This window comes from Equus asinus, chromosome X, assembly GCF_041296235.1.
Source record: "Equus asinus isolate D_3611 breed Donkey chromosome X, EquAss-T2T_v2, whole genome shotgun sequence".
Classification (NCBI taxonomy): domain Eukaryota; kingdom Metazoa; phylum Chordata; class Mammalia; order Perissodactyla; family Equidae; genus Equus; species Equus asinus.
In genome coordinates this window covers 135,936,617-135,955,512 of record NC_091820.1, presented here as the reverse complement: position 1 = coordinate 135,955,512, position 18,896 = coordinate 135,936,617, and the positions used below count along the sequence as shown (strand labels likewise).

The window sequence follows — 18,896 nt, the reverse complement described above, 5'->3', positions numbered from 1 at the left end:
ATCCACAGCCCTGTCTGTATCTCTGTGACTCTACAGCCCTTTGCCCTCGGCTCGTCCTGTTTTACTGTTTTAGTAGAGACTTCTGGGGTTCCCCTGAAGCCTGCCTGATGAAATCACAGCTGACCCCTGGTTAGGGTGGAGGGGCGTTCAGGGTACCCTCTAGATGGCAGAATCCGGATCCAGAAGGAGGAAATGGAGTGGCGGATGTGGCAGGGCTCAACACAGTGCCTGGCATCTCCCCCTGCCTACCACTGCATTTGTGCAGAGGCTGTTGGCTGTGCCCACCTGGAGGTCTTGCACTCCACCTGTTCCCTCTGCCTTGCCCCTGGCTCCCGGCCCCCTGCAACCATGCCTCACCCATGCAGAGGCCACACCCCACAGTTCAGGCTCTGAGATCCAGGCTCCGAGCTCCTGGCTGCTGGAGCATTAGCTCAGGGCTTCCGGACTCCTCTGCATACAGTCCTGACCCCAGTGACCTGCGTTCTCTAACCACAGCAGACTGGAGGCCACACCGACAGGAACCAGGACAGACAAATACCGGTGAGGAGGCCCAGGGTGGCGGCTGCCCATGCGGAGGAAGTGCAAGTTGATCTGGGAGCCCCCGGCGTAGACCCAGGTTCTGCCGCCTCCTAGCTGTATAACCTCGGGAGCCGGATGTCTCCTTTCTAAAGTAGGGGTCAGAGTAGTACCTGCTTTGCTGGGGTGAAGTCAGGGTTGCAGCCCCTATGCGTGGGACCACCCTTGGCAGGGCGCCTGGCCTGTAGGCTGGTAGCACTCAGAGAAGAGGCTACTGTCATGATTATTATCCCAAACCCTCCCAAAGACGGGGCAGGTGTTGAATCCAGGAAGACAAAGCATATTAGGATGAAAGCTCAGGTCCTGCATGGAGCTCTAGACACCGTATGATTTTGGGCAAACTGTGAGTGTTTTGATATGTCTGGCAAAAAGTAAGTCTGTGCCAGGTGAGGAGCCAGATTGGGGCACTTGCATAAGACACGTGGCACTTCGCCTAGGAGGGTAGAGGAGAGCACCTGGGAAACGAGTCGAATTATTTCTCTTCACTATGTTCTTAAATAATTTTAATTTTCTTGGGGACGTTGGTGGTGGTAAGCGTTTTTAAGAATCACAATGGAAACAAATGGGAAATTGTTAAAGTATTGATTGTAATTTCCTGGTGACTTCACTGATTTAAAAAATAGGAACCTTTAAGGAAAAAGCCCTCATTAGCAAGCAAGCAGTTAATTAAGGGGCTGTAGAATGGCTTGCATCGATTTCACCAGGAAACCAGAAAGCTGGGCTGTAAGTCAATTTTTCCCCCACAGCTCCTTGCTTACCACGAATGCCACTTCTAGAATGCCGTGGGTAATACCATGAGAGCACAGATAAAGATGGGAAATGGTTATTTAAACCGAGATGGATAACTAATTTCAGGAATGATCGTAGATCTCGATGGTTGCCAGTTTTCCTCTTACACCATACACATAACTGAAAGACATTGTCATAGCTTTTATATAGAAAAAACTATGCAGATGGCCTGCTAATTATTACTCTTTATGCAATGACATTTTTTTCCAGCAGCACAGGCATGACTGGCCCCACATGGGAAGAGGCTCCATCCACTGTTCTAGGACCCTTTAGAGCATTTGCAATTTTGTGATTAAGAAAAACCCACACAACAAACCCCTGGCCTGTTGCTGTCCTAGCAACGAGCTAGGCTACTGCGGCACCATCACCACAACCATTCAGAAAGTTAATATGACCCAACACCAGGGAACCGGCCAGGGCCCAGCATTGGGCAGGCACATCGTCCAGGCAGACGACTGGAGAAATAGCGGACAATGTTCCTCTGCTGTTCTGGAAAACACAATCATATTAACAATAAAAGCAGCTAAAGCTTGGGGCACACCTACTATGCATCAGGCCCCCTGCTTCACATCGTGAGTTCAATGAAGCCTCAAAAATTAATTTCAGAGATGAGCGAACTGAGGCCCAGAGAGGTTCAGCAGCTTGTCTGAGACGGCAGAGTTACTCATGCTACAACCAGGATTTGAATGTCCTAGGCGGTCTGGGACTCAGCGGCCTCCATAGATCCCCTTTAAGACAAAACTGACCAGGGAGGACGAAAGTAACATGCACTTCACATGTTACTCCCGCTGGGCCTGGTGCTGTGCTGGTTGGCTGGCCTGCACCAGCTCATGAGGAAGGACTGCTACATTGTCAGGAATTTTGTGAACCTGTTGATGACTCATTGGTAGCTTGGAATTGGCCACAGTGGGAGTATCTACACCACAGAAATGAGCAAATGCTGCAAATGAGGGCTGGTTGTTCAACGTTGCCCAACATACCATCGAATGCAGGTGTTAGAGCAGAACTGCCTGGTTCAAACCAGGGCCCAACGCTTACTGGGCGGCCTGGGGTGAGTTTTCTAGTCAGCAAAATGAAGATAACAGTAGTGACCACCTCATCGGGTTGTTGTAAGCATTAACTATAATCCATGTGCAGGTAGCACAGTATAAGTGATGAGCTAGTATCAGTTGTTGTAAAAGTAAGTATACCGCAGCTACTGCAGGCCTACCTTGGAGACAGTGCGGGTTCGGTTCCAGACCACTGCAACAAAGCGAACATCGCAATAAAGCCAGTGACACAAAATTTTTGGTTCCTCAGTGCGTATAAAGTTATGCCTATGCTATAGTGTAGTCTCTTAAGTGTGCAATAGCATTGTTAAAAAAACACGTACTTTAATTAAAAAATACTTTATTGCTAAAAATGCTCACCATCACCTGAGCCTTCAGCGAGTCATCGCTGGTGGAGGGTCTTGCCTCGATGTTGATGGCTGCTGACTTATCAGGGTGCTGGTTGCTGAAGACTGAGGTGGCTGTGGCAACTTCTTAACATAAGACAACAGTGAAGTTTGCCGCCTCGATTCACTCTTCCTTTCATGAATGGTTTCTCTGTAGCATCTGATGCTGTTTGATAGCATTTTACTCACAGTAGAACTTCTTTCAGACTTGGAGTCAGTCCTCTCAAACCCTACTGCTGTTTTATCACCTAAGTTTATGTCGTATTCTACATGCATTTCAACAATCTTCCCAGCATCTTCACCAGGAGTAGATTCCATCTCAAGAAACCACTTTCTTTGCTTGTCCGTGAAAAGCAACTCCTTGTCCATTAAAGTTTATCATGAGATCACAGCAATTCAGTCACCTCTCAGGCTCCACTTCTAATTCTAGTTCTCTTGCTATTTCCACCACGTCTGCAGTTACTTCCTCCACTGAAGTCTTGGCCCCTCAAAGTCATCCATGAGGATTAGAATCAACTTCTTCCAAACTCCTGTTCGTGTTGATATTTTGACTTCTTCCCGTGAATCATGAATGTTCTTAATGGCCTCTAGAATGGTGAATCCTTTCCAGAAGGTTTTCAGTTTACCTTGCCCAGATCCACCAGAAGAATCACTATCTATGGCAGTTAAAGCTTTACAAAATGTTTTTCTTAAATAAGATGTGAAGGTCAAAATTACTCCTCGATCTATGGGCTGCAGAATGAATGTTGTGTTCGCAGGCATGAAAACAATATTAATCTCATTGTACATCTCCATCAGAGCTCTGGGGTGATCTGATGCATTGTCAATGAGCAGTAATATTTTGAAAGAAATCTTTTTTTCTGAGGAGTGGGTCTCAACAGTGGGCTTCAAATATTCAGTAAACCATGTTGTAAACAGATGTGCTGTCACCCAGGCTTTGTTGTTCCATTTATAGAGCACAGGCAGAGTAGGTTAGTACGATTCTTAAGGACCCTAAGATTTTCAGAATGCTAAATGAGCATTAGTTTCAACAGAAAGTCACCAGCTGCATTAGCTCCTAACAAGAGAGTCAGCCTGTCCTTTGAAGCTTTGAAGCCAGGCGTTGACTTGTCCTCACAAGTTATGAAAGTCCTAGATGTCATCTCCTTCAATATAAGGCTGTTTCACCTTCATTGAAAATCTGTTGTTTAGTGTAGCCCCTTCATTAACGATCTCAGCTAGATCTTCTGGAGAACTTGCTGCAGCTTCTCCATCAGCACTTGCTGCTTCACCTTGCGCTGTTATGTTATGGAGACGGCTTCTTTCCTTAAACCTCATGCACCAACCTCTGCCAGCTTCGAACTTTTCTTCTGCAGCTTCCTCACCTCTCTCAGCCTTCATAGGATTGAAGAGAGCTAGGGCCCTGTTCTGGATTAGGCTTTGGCTTAAGGGAATGTTGTGCTGGTTTGATCTTCTATCCAGACCAGTGACACTTTCTCCATATCTGCAATAGGCTGTTTCACTTGTTTATCGTTTGTGTGTTCACTGGAGTAGCACTTTTAATTTCCTTCGAGAACTTTTCCTTTACATTCGCAACTTGGCTAACTGTTTGGCACAAGAGGCCTAGCTTTTGGCTATCTTGGCTTTCGACATGCCTTCCTCGTTAAGCTTAATCATTTCTAGCTTTTGATTTAAAGTGAGGGATGTGTAACTCTTCCTTTCACTGGGACACTTAGAGGCCGTTGAAGGGTTAGTAATTAGCCTGATTTCAATATTGTTGTGTCTCAGGGAATAGGGAGGCTGGAGAAGAAGGAAAAAGAAGGGGGAATGGCCGGTCAGTGGAGCAGTCAGAACACGTACACCGTTTATCAATTGTCTTATATGGGCATGGTTCATGGTGCCCCAAAACAATTACAGCAGTAACATCAAAGGTCACTGATCACAGATCACCATAAAAATATAGTAATAATGAAACAGTTTGAAATAATGCAAGAACTACTCAAATGTGACACAGAGAAATCAAGTGAGAAAATGCTGTTTGAAAAATGGTGCCAACAGACTTGCTGGATGCAGGGTTGCCACAAACCTTCAATTTGTAAAAAATGCAATGTCTGTGAAGCTCAATAAAAGGAGGTATGCCTGTACTAATTATGATGATTATTATTATTGTTATATTAGGCGACCATCCACTTTCACCTACACGAACTGGGTGGCTTAAACAATGGGAATTTGTTGTCACAGTTCTGGAGGCTAGAAGTCTGCAGTCAAAGGGCCAGTAAGGGTGCTTCCTTCTGAGGGCTGTGAGGGAAGGGTCTGTTCCAGGCTCCTCTCCTTGGCTTGTGGACGGCCGTCTGCTCCCTGTGTCTCTTCACATTGTCTTCCTTCAATGCAAGCGTCTGTGTCCAAATTTCCCCCTTTTTAGAAGGACATCAGTGATATTGGATTAGGGTCCCACGCTACACTAGTGTCACCTCACCTTCATTAATTACATCTGTAATGACCCTAGTTCCAAATAACGTCACATTCTGAGGTACTGGCGGTTAGAACTTCAACATACAAATTTTGGGGGGACACAGGTCAACCCCTCACAGCCCACCCTCTGGATCCCAAAAGTCCCTGTGTCTTTCTCACATGCAAAATACACTCAATATCCCATCCCAACATCCCCCAAAGTCTCACTCCATTCCGGCATCAACTCTCAGTTCCAAATCTCATCCAAATGTCACCTAAATCAGGTATGGGTGAGACTCAGGGTATAATTCAACCTGGGCCAAAATTCCTCTCCATTTGCAAACCTGTAAAACCAAGTGATAAGTTATCTGCTTCCAAAATGTAATGATGAGTATAATGGTTAATTTTGTGTGTCAGCTTGGCTGGGCTAAGGAATGCCCAGATAGCTGGTAAAACCTTATTTCTGGGTGTGTCTGTGAGGGTGTTTGTGGAAGAGGTTAGCATTTGAATCAGACTAAGTAAAGGGATCTACCCACACCAATGTGGGCGGGCACCATCAAATCCGGTGAGGGCCCCAAAGGAACCGAACGGTGAAGGAAGGGCCAATTCCCTCTCTCCTCTTGAGCTGGGATGTCCATTTTTTTCCTGCCCTTGGACTTTGCAGCTCCTGGTTCTCAGACCTTCCGACTCTGGGACTTACACCCGTGGCCCCCTGGGTCTCAGGCCTTGGGACCAACTGACTTACACCACTGGCTTTCCTGGGTTTCCGGCTTGTAGATGGCAGATTGTGGGACTTCTCGGTCTCCACCATAAGGTGAGCCAATTCCTATCATCAGCCTCCTCGTGTCTATCTATACATATCTCCTGTTGGTTCTGTTTCTCTGGAGAACCCTGACTAATACAGTGGGATGGGCACAGGGTAGACATTCCCTTCCAAAAGGGAGAAATCGGAAAGCAAAGAGGGATCATGTGTCCCAAGCGAGTCTGAAACCTAGCAGGCCAAATGCCATGTGCTTTGAAGGCTTGAGCCTAACTTTGACTCAGTCTGTCCTCTGGGTTTGCCCCCAACCTTCACAAAGACAGCTCATGTGTGCAAAACAGAACAAAATCATTCCATTTGCGATAACATGGATGGACCTTGAGAGAATTATGTTAAGTGAAATAAGCCAGCAAGAGAAGGACAATCTGTGTATGACTCCACTCATATGAGGAATTTAAAATTATGGACTAAGAACAGTTTAGTGGCTACCAGGGGAAAGGTGGAGTGGGGGGTGGGCACAAAGGGTGAAATGGTGCACCAACAACATGACTGACAAACATTAATGTACAATTGAAATTTCACAAGATTGTAACCTATCAATAACTCAATAAAAAAAAAAAAAAAAACAAAGACAGCTCATGTGGTGGCCACAGCGAACAACTGGTCATTCCAAAACACATTGTTCTTTCACACCTCCATACTGTGCCCTCCAGGCAGCAGAGGGCCCTGCTTTTCCTGCTCATTTGGGGCGTTCCTCTGCAGCCATCAGGCCTCAGCTGAAGCCTTAGTGCTTGTCTGTGACCCCTCTCCTCCCTGAGGTCAGGAAAAGGAGCTGCCCCGGGACAAACAGCGCCTCTGGTGCCATCTTCGGGACCCTGGCCTGAAACTGCAAATCCGCCTGTCTCCCCACTAGACTAAGTGCTGCAGGATTTCAGGCACCAGCTCTCGTTTATCATGTCAGGGTCCGGCACACAGCTGGTGTGCGCTATAGAAGTGCCAGTGTGTCTGACTGATAGAATACACAAAAGAGCCTTTTCTGAACACCTACTGTGTGCAGAGTGTTGGACTTGGGCTAATACACTCTTGAGGGGGCAGTGATGAACCATCTCACGCTCATCATTAGACACCACGGATGTAGCTCACTTGAGAGCTGGAGGAGCCTTAACAGCAGGTGCTGACACCTGCCACATATTAACTCATTGGGTCCTCACACTGACCCTGTGCGAGATTACACAGCATAGTGTCAAAGCAAGCAACCAGGAGCCAGCCTGATTTCAATCCAGGCTTTGCCACTTACCAGCTGTGTGACTTTGGGCAGTTTACTTATCCTCTCTGTGCCTCTGTTTTCTCGTCTGTAAAATGGGGCTAATCGGGGTACCTACCTCACAGGGTTGGAGTGAGTTAATATCTGTCAGATGTTAGCTGTCATTCAGGTATGGGCAGTTTCTACCTGCTGCTGCTGCAAAATGCTTGCTGAGGGCGAAGCATGCTCATCCACCCAGTGAAGGGGGCCAGGCAAAGTGAGGCCCAAGGGCCCCTCCAGCTCTCAAGTACAGTCCATCTGTCCTGTACATGAAGTGACATTAGTGCACCAACGGGCAACAGACAAATAAATGTGTGTATGTGGGGAGAGGGTGGGCCCCTAAAGAGCCAGTGATGCCAGGAGTCTATTGGTGGCAGTTCCATCAATGATAAGAGGCCTGGCCCGGGAGGCAAGACCCTGGGCTCTTGGCTCAGTCCTGCAAGTGGCCCAGCGTGGGACCTGGGGCAAGCTCCTTTCCCTCTCTGGGCTTTAGGTTCTGCCTCTCCCACAGGCTTGGCCTCCCATCTGCAGCATTTTCCAGGCAGGCCTCCCGACCTGCCCTGGTGGCTGAGAGACCCGTCCTGGGCTGCAGGTAGCCCCAGTTGTGTTGGAGCTGCGGCTATGCCTCCGCTGGCCTGCCTCCCGGCCGCGTGGCATGTCTGCCTGCAGGGAAGCCCTGCTGCCTTGAGGAATGAGTAGAGATGTCACCTGGTGCAATTTGAGTAATGAAACCAAAGGACAAGGAAGTGGCTTGCTGCTCTTCCTTGTGAGCTGGGACATTTGTTTCACCGGCCCTTTCTCCTGAGTGCAGAGGCAAGTGAGGCCGAGAAGATGCTTTGCTATCCAAGTGCCTTCTCTCTGGGCACCTCGTTATTCCCCCAGCGCCTCAGGACCTACGATGCAGAGCAGTCTTCTTGCCCCTGAGATGCTGCCCAAGGCACTTCCAAGGTGGCACTCTATGGGGAATTACGGTACTGGGCATTTGCCAGGAGGAAGAGAGTGTGCTTTACATGGGACTGAAATGTCCCTGTTGTTCAGAGAAAGGAGATTCAGAGAAAAAGGCAAAATCGGTGCCTTTTGCAGCAGCCAAATTTCCATCTCTTTGCTGTGTGTGCTGGCAACGTGATGCCCAGAGCCAGATCGCACAGGCTGGTGTCACGTTGCATCAGCGGCAAAACAAACTGCTTTAGTAATCAGATCCCCGGACCTGGTGGCAGATGCCTAGCTGGCTAGGAGAGCCATGGCAGCCCACTTTAGAGCTGAGGCGTTCTAAGCGAGCTAGACATGGTGCCACACTGACCCTTGCAAGTGGGTATCCGGAAGCTTCCCATCGGTGGCCATGCAGGGCTCAGCTTCTTCCCCATCCCGCCCCCGTCCCTAGCCCTGTCCCACAGAAGTCCTCCTTGCATGGATGCATCATTGCCCATTCCAGCATCCTGACCCTGTCTGTGAAGCTACAGCCACACACTGTGTCCTTATTCCTGAAGAGCACATGTAGCAGTGGGCCACCTCATAGACACCAGCCCACCGTGCCACTCTGTGGGCTCAGTGAGGCTGGGGGAATCAAAGCAGAACCCTTGAAAGACTTCTGTATCCCTAAGAAGCTGCGGCCACAAGGGACCACGTTTCCCTATAGTAGGATGGACAGCAAGCAGAACATTTGCTACCCTTGACGGAGGCCAGAACTAGCTGTCCCCTGCAAGCTCCATGCCGCCTCCTCTTGCTCTCTGCTCAGGGCTCGTTCCTACTAATGAAATGGCCGTTTCGCCAGTGTAACATTACTTAGCGATTTATTAGTGATTATTGATTTTCAATTGTGGTTTCCTGGGACTGTGGGATGGAGCAAATCGAAGGCATCCTGCCTACGGACCTCCCTCCATTTGCTTGAAGCCATGGACTCAGTCGCAAGCAGCTCATCCATTGCTGAAAGCACCGAGAGAGACAGCCAGTGCTGCTTCCTGCTGCTCAGTTTCCACTCACTGTCTCCTGAAGAACCCTTCATCCCACTTCCTCCAGAGGCCCAGCTGCGGATAGGAACAGATAGGACTTTAAGTGGATGCTTTTATGATTTTTTTGGTGGCCCTATTGGATCCTGTTCCCATCTCTTGGGACTCACTCTGCCCTCTTATTCCCCAGAAGCCTCCCTCCTTTACTCCCTCTTAAAGGATTCCTGCTGCTTCCGAATGATCCATTGTCCCTCTGCTTGGAAAATGGTGGCCTCCATCCCCTGGCAGGAAGGAAGCAGAAGCCTGTATTGCCTTATAGCCCTGGTCCTCCCCACCACCAGGCTCCTGGGCCTGGAAGGAATCCTAAGCCGGGTGGTCCACTTCCTTCCTCGCCCCTGTCTGTGACTTCCAGCTCCAGCCTCCAACCTGAGAAGGAGTAGGCACTCACACACGCTCTCCCAAGTATCTGCTGAGCACCTCGCTCTAGCGCCACACTAGCTGTGGGAGAAAGATCTGATAAAAAAGGGAAGGCTACCGACAGCTCTTCTGTACCATATAGGATCTGCTTCACCTCACTTGTCTCTTATTCCAGCCACCTCTGAAGCAAACAGTTCTTTCTACGTGGGGTCCAACAAAATGCATGCGGGTGCAGCTCGACAGCACCTCACCTCAGGCTTACAATGCATGCCTGGTCCTTCTCTTGACACTGTGGCATGGAACGCCAGGGGGACTTGTTTGGTATGTGCGCATGCAGGGGAGTTAAGTTCCCATGGAAAGAAACTTTGACCAACGGGGAAAGGAGATGAGGAATAACTGCTCCCCTTTCTCCCCCTAGTTCTGCGTCATATTTCATTTGGCTCTCAGAGGGTTATGTGGCATCAAGCAAGCAGTCACCCGTTATGGTGCATAATTAGATAGCGTATCTGTCTTTTGGCTCTTCCTCCTTCCCTATGGTGCTCCCCTCATCCCCCTCATCTCTCACTCCTGCTCTCTGGGATCAGATTTCCCAATAAAGATACTTACATATAAGCCTTTGTCTTATGCTCTGCATTCTGGAGAACCAGATAGCTGGTACTAGGAAGGGCCTTAGAAGTCCTGAAGACGGGATTTGGGGGCTAGATCTCCTACCAGTCAGATGGTAATACGGACCCCGTTTCTGGTGGGAAGAGGGATGGTGACAAGCGTTGACATGCAGTGGCATCACAGTTATCTAGACTCTCACTTGTGAAGCACGTGGTTATGTGGTAGTGATAGCACTCAAATGTCATAGGGACAATGGTAATCGTAAGGATTGGGGGGTTGTCTGGCTTTTATTACTTTGAGAAACTTGCAATAAAGAAAATGGCAGGCTTGGGTCAGCCACCCGTGAATTCAAAACACCCTGTGAAAGCTAGAAGGCCTCTATGGAAGCATTCAAAGGAATCCTCAGACCGTGAGGAAAACTAGACCCAACATCAAATTGTAAGAATAGAGTGTTGCAAAGAAGATTAAATACAGCCTCAATAGTTTTCTGTATTAAGGTCTTGATGGGAAAACAGTGGGACATTGAGACCTGAGGTGGGGACATTTGGGTGGATAAGCCTGAGAATCTTGAACCCTCAAAGTCTCCAGAACTCTTCCTACTGGCAGCCTCTTTTCTTTGCCAGAGGAGAGCAGCCTGCCCCACTGTAGAGACCCTGCAATGACATCATCTGATGTAGGTGTCTTGCAAGATGATGCTTTTCCTCTTCAAGACCCACCTTCACTACCTCTCATTGCCTCTAGGCTGACAACCAGGGTCAGATCTCAGGCTTGGAATACAGCCCAAGCTTGGAAGTACAATTCTTGTTCTGGAAGAAAATAGCTTGCTTGCCAAAGGAATTGCAGAAACTGGCTAATATATGCTAGTAAGAATTGTGAGAACGCTTATGGGGGCTGGATATTGAAGGTATTGGACCCAGGGAGTAGACAGGGGAGAATCTATTGACATGGTGGCACTCACTTGTACCCAGGGATTCAAGGTTCAGATAAAGACATTGGGAATGAGTCCTAATACTCTGCTGACATGGCTCCTTGAAACCTGCCACGACAGTAGCCTAGAATAAATGAGATGGAGCTGCTGTAACTTTCTTGGTATAGTATTGAGGAAGGAAGCGTAATGTTCAGAGAGATATTAGAACAGATTACGTGATATCAGAAAACCTACTATTTGACTGTGTTCCTTGGGTGGGACGAAGAACCCTTCCTTCACCAAGGCGGTAGGTGAGAGGGGCACTAGCATATTTGAGAAGCTTGTTAAGTAGCTGTTTTCTCTAGGTTGAGTTTTACAGTATGAGATACACCATGGAACTGAGTTCTCTGGTATCGGTGGAGATGTGACTCTAGAATGGTAGAGGTCAGGTGGCAACACTTAACCATCATAGTAATGTAAGCAAGGTCAGAGTAGCCACTGCGGGGTCACAGCTGCTGGGATCTGTGTGATGACCAACAGACCATTGTGTTCCTAGGAGATAGGTGGGAGATAATGAGGGCATCATCTGATTAGTCTAACAGAAAAACATCTGCAGCTTATGAGCAGAACACGGATATCAGCCACCACAATGAAAAATTCAATTCCTTACCCAGTTTCCAGATTTATGTCACTTCTCCAACCCAGAGCCCAGATTGAAGGGGAGACTGCTCTCCTTATGGAAGAACCCTACAGTGCCACCGCAATTACATATGACAAATGTTCTCCCAATCCTTCTGCAAAGGGATCTAAGGACGTTTGTGAAGGTAACCATGCCAGGGAAAGGGGACTACTTATACTTGTCAAGAACTGTTGGATACAAGGTCTGAGCTTACACTAGTATCAAAAAACCAAAAATGCCATCATGTTTTTCTTGTTAGTCTGGGGACTTCCTGAGGTCAGGTGATAAATGGTCTAATGGATCTGTAGGCCCATCCTGTGGTCATTTCTCTGGCTCCCAAGTATATAACTGGGATAAACATTTTTAGCAGCTAGAAGAACCCTCACATTAGCATCCTGACTCATGGAGTAAGAATTATTTTGATAGGAAGGATCCAGTGGAAAGTGTGGAAACTGCTTCCTCAGCTGAGATGGGAAATCAGAAGCAACACTAGGAGGTATTGCAAAAATTTGTCTCACTATCAAAGACTTAAAGGATGAAAAAGCAGTGGTCCCCATCACATCCTTGTTCAGTTCGCCTATACGGCTCCGGCAAAAACCAGATGGATTGTGGCACACTATGGTGAACTGCTTATTGTAAACTCTACCAGGTGGTCACACCAGTTGTGGCTGCACTGCTGGCTGTGCTATCTTTACTGCAGCAGACCAGAACATCCTTTGACACTTGGTATGTGGCTCTTGGGCTGGAGAATGCATTATTTTAATCCCCATCAATAAATGAGATTAAAAGCTGTTTGCCTTTACACAAGAAGGCTAGCAGTACATATTCACTATTTTACCCCAGGGCGAGGGGAATTCTCTGCTCTCTGCTGTCACAAGGTAGTCTACAGGGGCCTTGATCTTCTTGACATTTCACAGAACATCACACTGGTTCATCATATTGATAAAATTACTGACATCATGCTAATTGGACCCGGTGAGCATCAAGTGACAAGTACCTCAGACGTCCTTGTAAGACACATGCAAATAAGAGGGTGGGAGATAGACCCCAAGAAGACGTATGGGCTTGCCATGTCAGTGAAATTTTTAGGGGTCTAATGATCTAAAACACACTGTGACATCTCCCCTAAGAAAAAGGACAAATTATTTTACTGTGAATTGCCTACCCCTAAGAAAGAGACACAGCACCGGGAGGGTCTTGTAGATTTTGGAGGCAGTGTAGAATGAAGTTGGGAATTTTGCTCCAAGATATTTATTGGGTTGTGCAGAGGTTGCCAGTTTTGAGTGGGATTTAGAACAAGAGAGGGCTCTGCAGTGGCCCAGGCTGAAGTACAAGCTACTCTCCCTCTTGAGCCTAATGACTCATCAGATCCAGTGGTGCTAGAGGTATCTGTGGTAGACGGAAATGCTGTGTGGAGTCTTTGGCAATCTCTAATAGCAGAGTCGCAGTGCAGACTCCTACGGTTTTGGAGAAAGGTCACGCTTTCTGTGGCAGAGGATCGCTTTCCTTTGATAAAAGCTTTTGGAGTGTTATTGGGCCTTGGTAGAGAACTAGCGCTTGACCATGGAACCCCAAGCAACTATAAGACTGCAGTTGCCCATCATAAGCTGGGTATTATTAGATCTACTAAGTTATAAGCTCAGGCAAGCACATCCTTTGTATGATGAAAATAATGATTTGACTTTGGATCCAAGAAGGTCCATAGACTCAAGTAACTTACTTAAACAGATGGCTGCATCTGTTGTATTAACCACACATTTCCCACAGCTCATACTTACGGCTTTATGGAGTTTTCCTGTGACCAATCAATGGAGGAGAAAATAGTTTGGGCCTCGTCCTTAGATTGGTTGGCACAATGTATTGGTGAAAGCTGAAAGAGAAATGGACTGTTGCCACATTCCAAGCCCACTTGGCGATGGTGGAAAGAACAGCGGTAAAGGGAAATACTCCTAGAGGGTGGGGTTGGTCGTCAACTTGGCGTAGAGGAAGTGGCCTACAAAAGGATGGACGACTGGGCAGTGGCAATTGGCTTAGCTGGTTGCCATAGGTTGAATTTTGTCCACTTTCCAAATTCATATGTTGAAGTCCTGTCCCTGGTACCTCAGATTGTAACCTTATTTGGAAATAGGGTCAATGCAGATTTAATTAGTTAAGATGAGGCCATGCTGGAGTAGGGTGGGCCCTAAACCAATATGACTGGTGTCCTTATACAAAGGGGACATTTGGACAAAGAGCTGTATATAGAGGGAAGACGATGTGAGGAGACACAGGCAAAGACGGCTGTCTACAAGCCAGGGAGAGAGGCCTGGAGCAGATCCTTCCCTCAGCCCTCGGAGAGAACCAACCCTGCTCGTTCCTTTGTTTTGGACTTCTGGTCTCCAGAACTGTGAGACAATAAATTTCTGTCCTTTAAGCCACCCAATTTGTGATACTTTGTTATGGCAGCCCTAGAAAATTAATACACTAGTTGGCTAGGGGCCTGGAAGGAACCTGCTTGGAAAATCGTGTTAATGGCAAAGGAGGTACAACATTGGGCACAGGATTCACTGAGATTACTGTGTGCCCAGTCACTCAGTAGCAGTAGGCCTAATAGAATAGCCTGTTAAAGACTTAGCTAAGATGCCAGCTTGGGGACAGTACAGTGTGGGGTTGAGGTGCTGTTTTCCGGGATGCAGTATATACACGGATCCAATGACCAACACATGGTCCTCAATAGCTAAAACCCACACATCTGCAAACCAAAAGGTGGACATAGGAGTGGGCCTTCTCACCATCACTCTCAGTGACTCATTTGTTGAGTTTATGCCTCCTGTCCCTGAAGCTTTAGTCTCTTCCAGATGAGAAGTTCTGTTTTGATGGGACAGAATATTTCCATCAGGGGTCACAGTAAGGATTCCATTGAACTTGAAGCCACAATGACCATATAGTCAGTTAGGGTTTTCATTCCAGTAAACCAGCAGGAAAAGAAAGGAGGGCTTAGGGTTGCTTCCATGCAATGGTGGCAGGGAGGAATATGTTTAGGGCCCAGGGAATTCAATGGGGGTGTTTTCTTGGTGCTTCCCTGTCCAGTAACAAAGGTGAATGGGTGCTTGCAGGAACCATGGCCCAACAATGGCCAGGCAGCTAAGGGCTTAGACTCTCTGGGGATAAAGGCCTGAGTCACCTCACCAGGCAAGCAACACAGACCAGCCAAAGTGCTGGCCCAGGGAAGAACATTTCTAGAATACGAGGTGGAGGAGGGAGATGATGAATATCAACTATGGCCTAGGGATCAGCTGTGGCACCAAGGACCGTCACTTTTTCACCAACCCTCCTGCATGAAGTCTTTGCAAAGATTGCAGCTGCCTATCACTTTGAAAGGGCTTCTGGGTAGATTGGTCTTAGACTTCAAATGTCTTAAGGAGGAAGTGAGAGCATTTGGTTTTCTCAAAAATGGAAGCCCCATATTGTAATATGGGAACAGGGTACAATGGAGGATACAAGCAAATCTATGTGGTGCAAGGAATGGACTGTATCAGACACTTTTTAATGCCCCACTTCAGGTTCTCTTGGCTTCACCCATCTCTTACTCCAGTCACTGCTGTGGAGACCAGTTTTGTGAAAATTCTGACCACCTTCATGTTGGTGCATCCTGCTGGCACCTTGCAGTGTCTGTGATGCATGCTTTCCCCTCCTTCCCCCAAGCCAAGTGCACCTTGGTTTTGGGGGGTGTTAACACTCCATGAAATAACTGCTTCCCCTTTTCTTCCACAATGGATGATCTCGAGATGCATTTCATATGGCTTCTCGGATGGTCCCATAAATTCAAGCAGCCAGTTGCCTTTCACAGTGGCCAGCTTGATAAACACGGTCTTGTACTGACTGTCCTTCTTTCCCTGCATCACTGCCCCTGCCCCTTACTTCTGCTCCCTGGTGTCACTCTCCCCGGAAAAATATTAACACATAAGTTTTTGTCTCAGATTTGACTTTCTGGAGTCTGCAGACTAAGAGAGTAGGCACATGCCTGCCCTCACTGAGTTTCCAGACTAGTTGAGGAGACAAACACAGAACATTTATATTTCTGGTGTAACACGTCCCGTACAGGGGCTGCACCCAGTGGGGCAGGAGTGTGGGAGACCGTAGGAGCCCTAAGTAATCTGGGGGGAGGGGTTTTTAGGAGGGATTCCCTAAATTGTGAAGGTTCAGCTGATATATGCAGTATGAGTAGAAGGTTTGTCAGGAGAAAGGGGTGTGGGCCAACGCTTTTGTGGGGCAGGTGTTTTCGCAGAGGTGAGGGGAGGAGGGGATGCATCAAAGGTTTCTGGATGTTTCAGCCTTAGAAGCAGAGGTGGTCATGGGGATGTGGGAAAAGTAGGGGCAGCCGGAGCCGAGTACCCTTTCTACAAGAAGTGAAGCTCCAGAGGACATGGGACTCGATGGGGTCCAGGACCCAGGGGAATGGGTTGGCCATCCACAAGGGAAGGAGCAACCCTTTTTCCTCTGAGACTGAATAGAAAGAAGGAAGAGAGGGAAGGGAGGTACACCGTGAGTTTGAGGTGGCAAGGACGATGGAAGCTTCAAGTTGGACAACTTTGGTCTTCTCTGCAAATCCCAAGCTGAGTTTGCTGCTGGCAGAGTCAGGGTGGGGCCAGGGCTGGAGGAGGCTGGTGGCGCAGGCTCAGGACAGCTGTTGTGGGGAATTCCAGAGGGATTGAGTTGACGGAGGGAGCGCCGCCTGCCCTACCTGTCTGCCGGGCCAGATGGGACTTTGCGTAAAGGAGGGCCTCGGGGTGTTTGCTGAATGTAGAGCGGGTTTACCGATTGTGGCCTGAGTCGCAGTGAGTCCACGCTTACCCTCCACTTGACCCACGCTTGGTTCTCCTTCTTACTACCACCCGCACTCTCTGAAATGCACCCCCCTTACCACCCCTCAGCCTTTGCCTGAGCTGTCCCCTGTGCAGGCAACAACTGGTCTTAGATCCCCCCAAGCCACAGCCCACATTCTTCAAATTGCAGCGTGAAGCCCCACCTCTAAGAAGCTATCTTTGTGATTAATACCGACCATTCTCGAACCCCTCAGCAGAAGCCCCAGAGCGGACCTCTTGTCCAATGCACTCCTGTAATTCCTGTTGCTCTCCGAATTTAGCCAGGGCCAGGAGATGACAAGCGCCCGTCTCAGGGCCCATGTTAGAATGCCAGCTCTGAAGGGTGGGAGCTGTCTCCTGGCCCCCCACCTCACACCTAGACAAGTAAGAACTCTCCAGACTTCCCTAGGCGTCAAAGGTTGTCAGAAGTGAGCCCCATCCAGGAGCCCCAAGAGCATTCCAGGGGCTTCTTAAGCCAAGTCCACACATCCCCAAGAAATCCAGGGAGGGCTTCAGGTCGTTGATAAGACCCTTGGATTTGGATGCAAAACATTGTGTGTGCATATGTGTGCATGAATGTACTTCTGTGTGTTTTCTGGAGACAAGTTCCATAACTCTTCTCAGCTCTTCAGAAGGATCTCCGAGGGGCTGGCCAGGTGGCACAGTGGTTAAGTGCACACGCTCCACTTCGGTGGCCCGGGGTTCGCCGGTTCGGATCCCGGGTGCGGACATGGCACCACTTGACAAGCCATGCTGTGCTAGGCATCCCATATATAAAGTAGAGAAAGATGGGCACGGATGTTAGCTCAGGGCCAGTCTTCCTCAGCAAAAAGAGGAGGATTGGCTGCAGTTAGCTCAGGGCTAATCTTCCTCAAAAAAAAAAAAAAAAAAAAGGATCTCCAAGCCCTGAACAGCCCAGAACCACTGCTGTAAACCTTTCTCGGTGGACACAGCCCACAGCAGGCCTACACCCCACTGCACAACTCATCTGCAGTCAGGGGGAATCCAGATGATCAAATGGATGCTGCTCCCAAGTCCCTGGGCCACTGCCAAGGGTGTTGTGGCCACAGATATTTGTGCTCAATCAGAATTCAGTCTGTGGGTCATAACATCCCTCAACAGTCCAATGAATGGATGAGAATAAATAGAGAGCCAATCAGGTTTATGAGTCTTGTGGAAATTTAAAGAATCCTAACCTGTGGGAGCTGGAAGGCTGTTAATAGGCCACTGAGTCCAATATTTCCAGAAATGTGTTCTATGGAATGCGAATTTTACCAGACGTGAACAGAATAGCCCTTCAAAGAAAAAAAGGACTCTGAGATCAAAAAGTTTGGGAGACATTGGGTTAAACAATGTTAAATGGTTCTCTCTCCAGTAGGACTTCTCAGCATCTGCATTAGGTAATAGAAGCTTTGAATTTTCGGGAGGGAGGTAGTGTTTCCCAACTATAAGTACTATGCAGTGCCTGTGCAGGGTATCTGGTGGGATAACAGTCTTCCGTTGACCCGGTTCGGGTCAGAAACCATTTCGTGAGTTTCGGGAAGTTCTATTCACCCCTACTTAACTGGAGAACTCTGCTGGGCACATGCGCTTCCTTGGGGATGAGTGGGGGGTGGGGGCAAACGTGAGTGCTCGGGTACTCCATGCGCTGTCACTCCCAGCCCTTCCCCCCACAGCTGCCGGATGCTTATTCTAGGATCCCTTGTGTAGTGCTAACTTATGGCCCAGATGCTGTCCCAAGCACACTTTATAGTTACTCACTGTGTCAGGCAGCGTTCTCCAGAGGAATGGAGACAGTAGGATATAAATATATAAGGACTACTTTAAGGATTTGGCTCATGTGATTGGGGGGGCGGGCAAGTCCACCAGTGGCAGGCGAGGCCAGCAGGCTGGAAACTCAGCAGGTGTTGCTGGTGCTCTTACCTCTACAGCAGGCTACCTCTCAGGGCAGCCTGCCGACCAAAAGTCAAAGGTCTTGGGGCAGCGGCCCCCTGGCTCCCAGGTCAGGCTTTGGGGGCCAAGGCCCAAGGCCAGCCACAGTCTTGGGCCAAGGGGGCTGTTATCCCCCTTCTCCCCAAGATTTTCCACCAAGGGGGAATGCTCCCACACGGTCGGCCGAAACTTGGCCCCTATCTAGGCCAGGCCTGCAGGGCTTCATTTGCCTGTGTGTTTGTTTGGAAATGTCTCTGGGTTGTATTTTCTGG

The 18,896-nt window shown here is 48.4% G+C and overlaps 1 long non-coding RNA gene across 1 annotated transcript in view; it reads right to left on the bottom strand.

Moving 5' to 3' along the window:
- Nucleotides 1-2,702: 2,702 nt before the first annotated feature.
- Nucleotides 2,703-18,896, bottom strand: part of LOC123282641 (uncharacterized) — a 91,620-nt gene continuing 75,426 nt past the window's right edge. Inside the window, exon 4 of the long non-coding RNA XR_011499733.1 lies at nt 2,703-4,579. This is a non-coding gene — a long non-coding RNA (uncharacterized lncRNA). The remainder of the gene's footprint in view (nt 4,580-18,896) is intronic.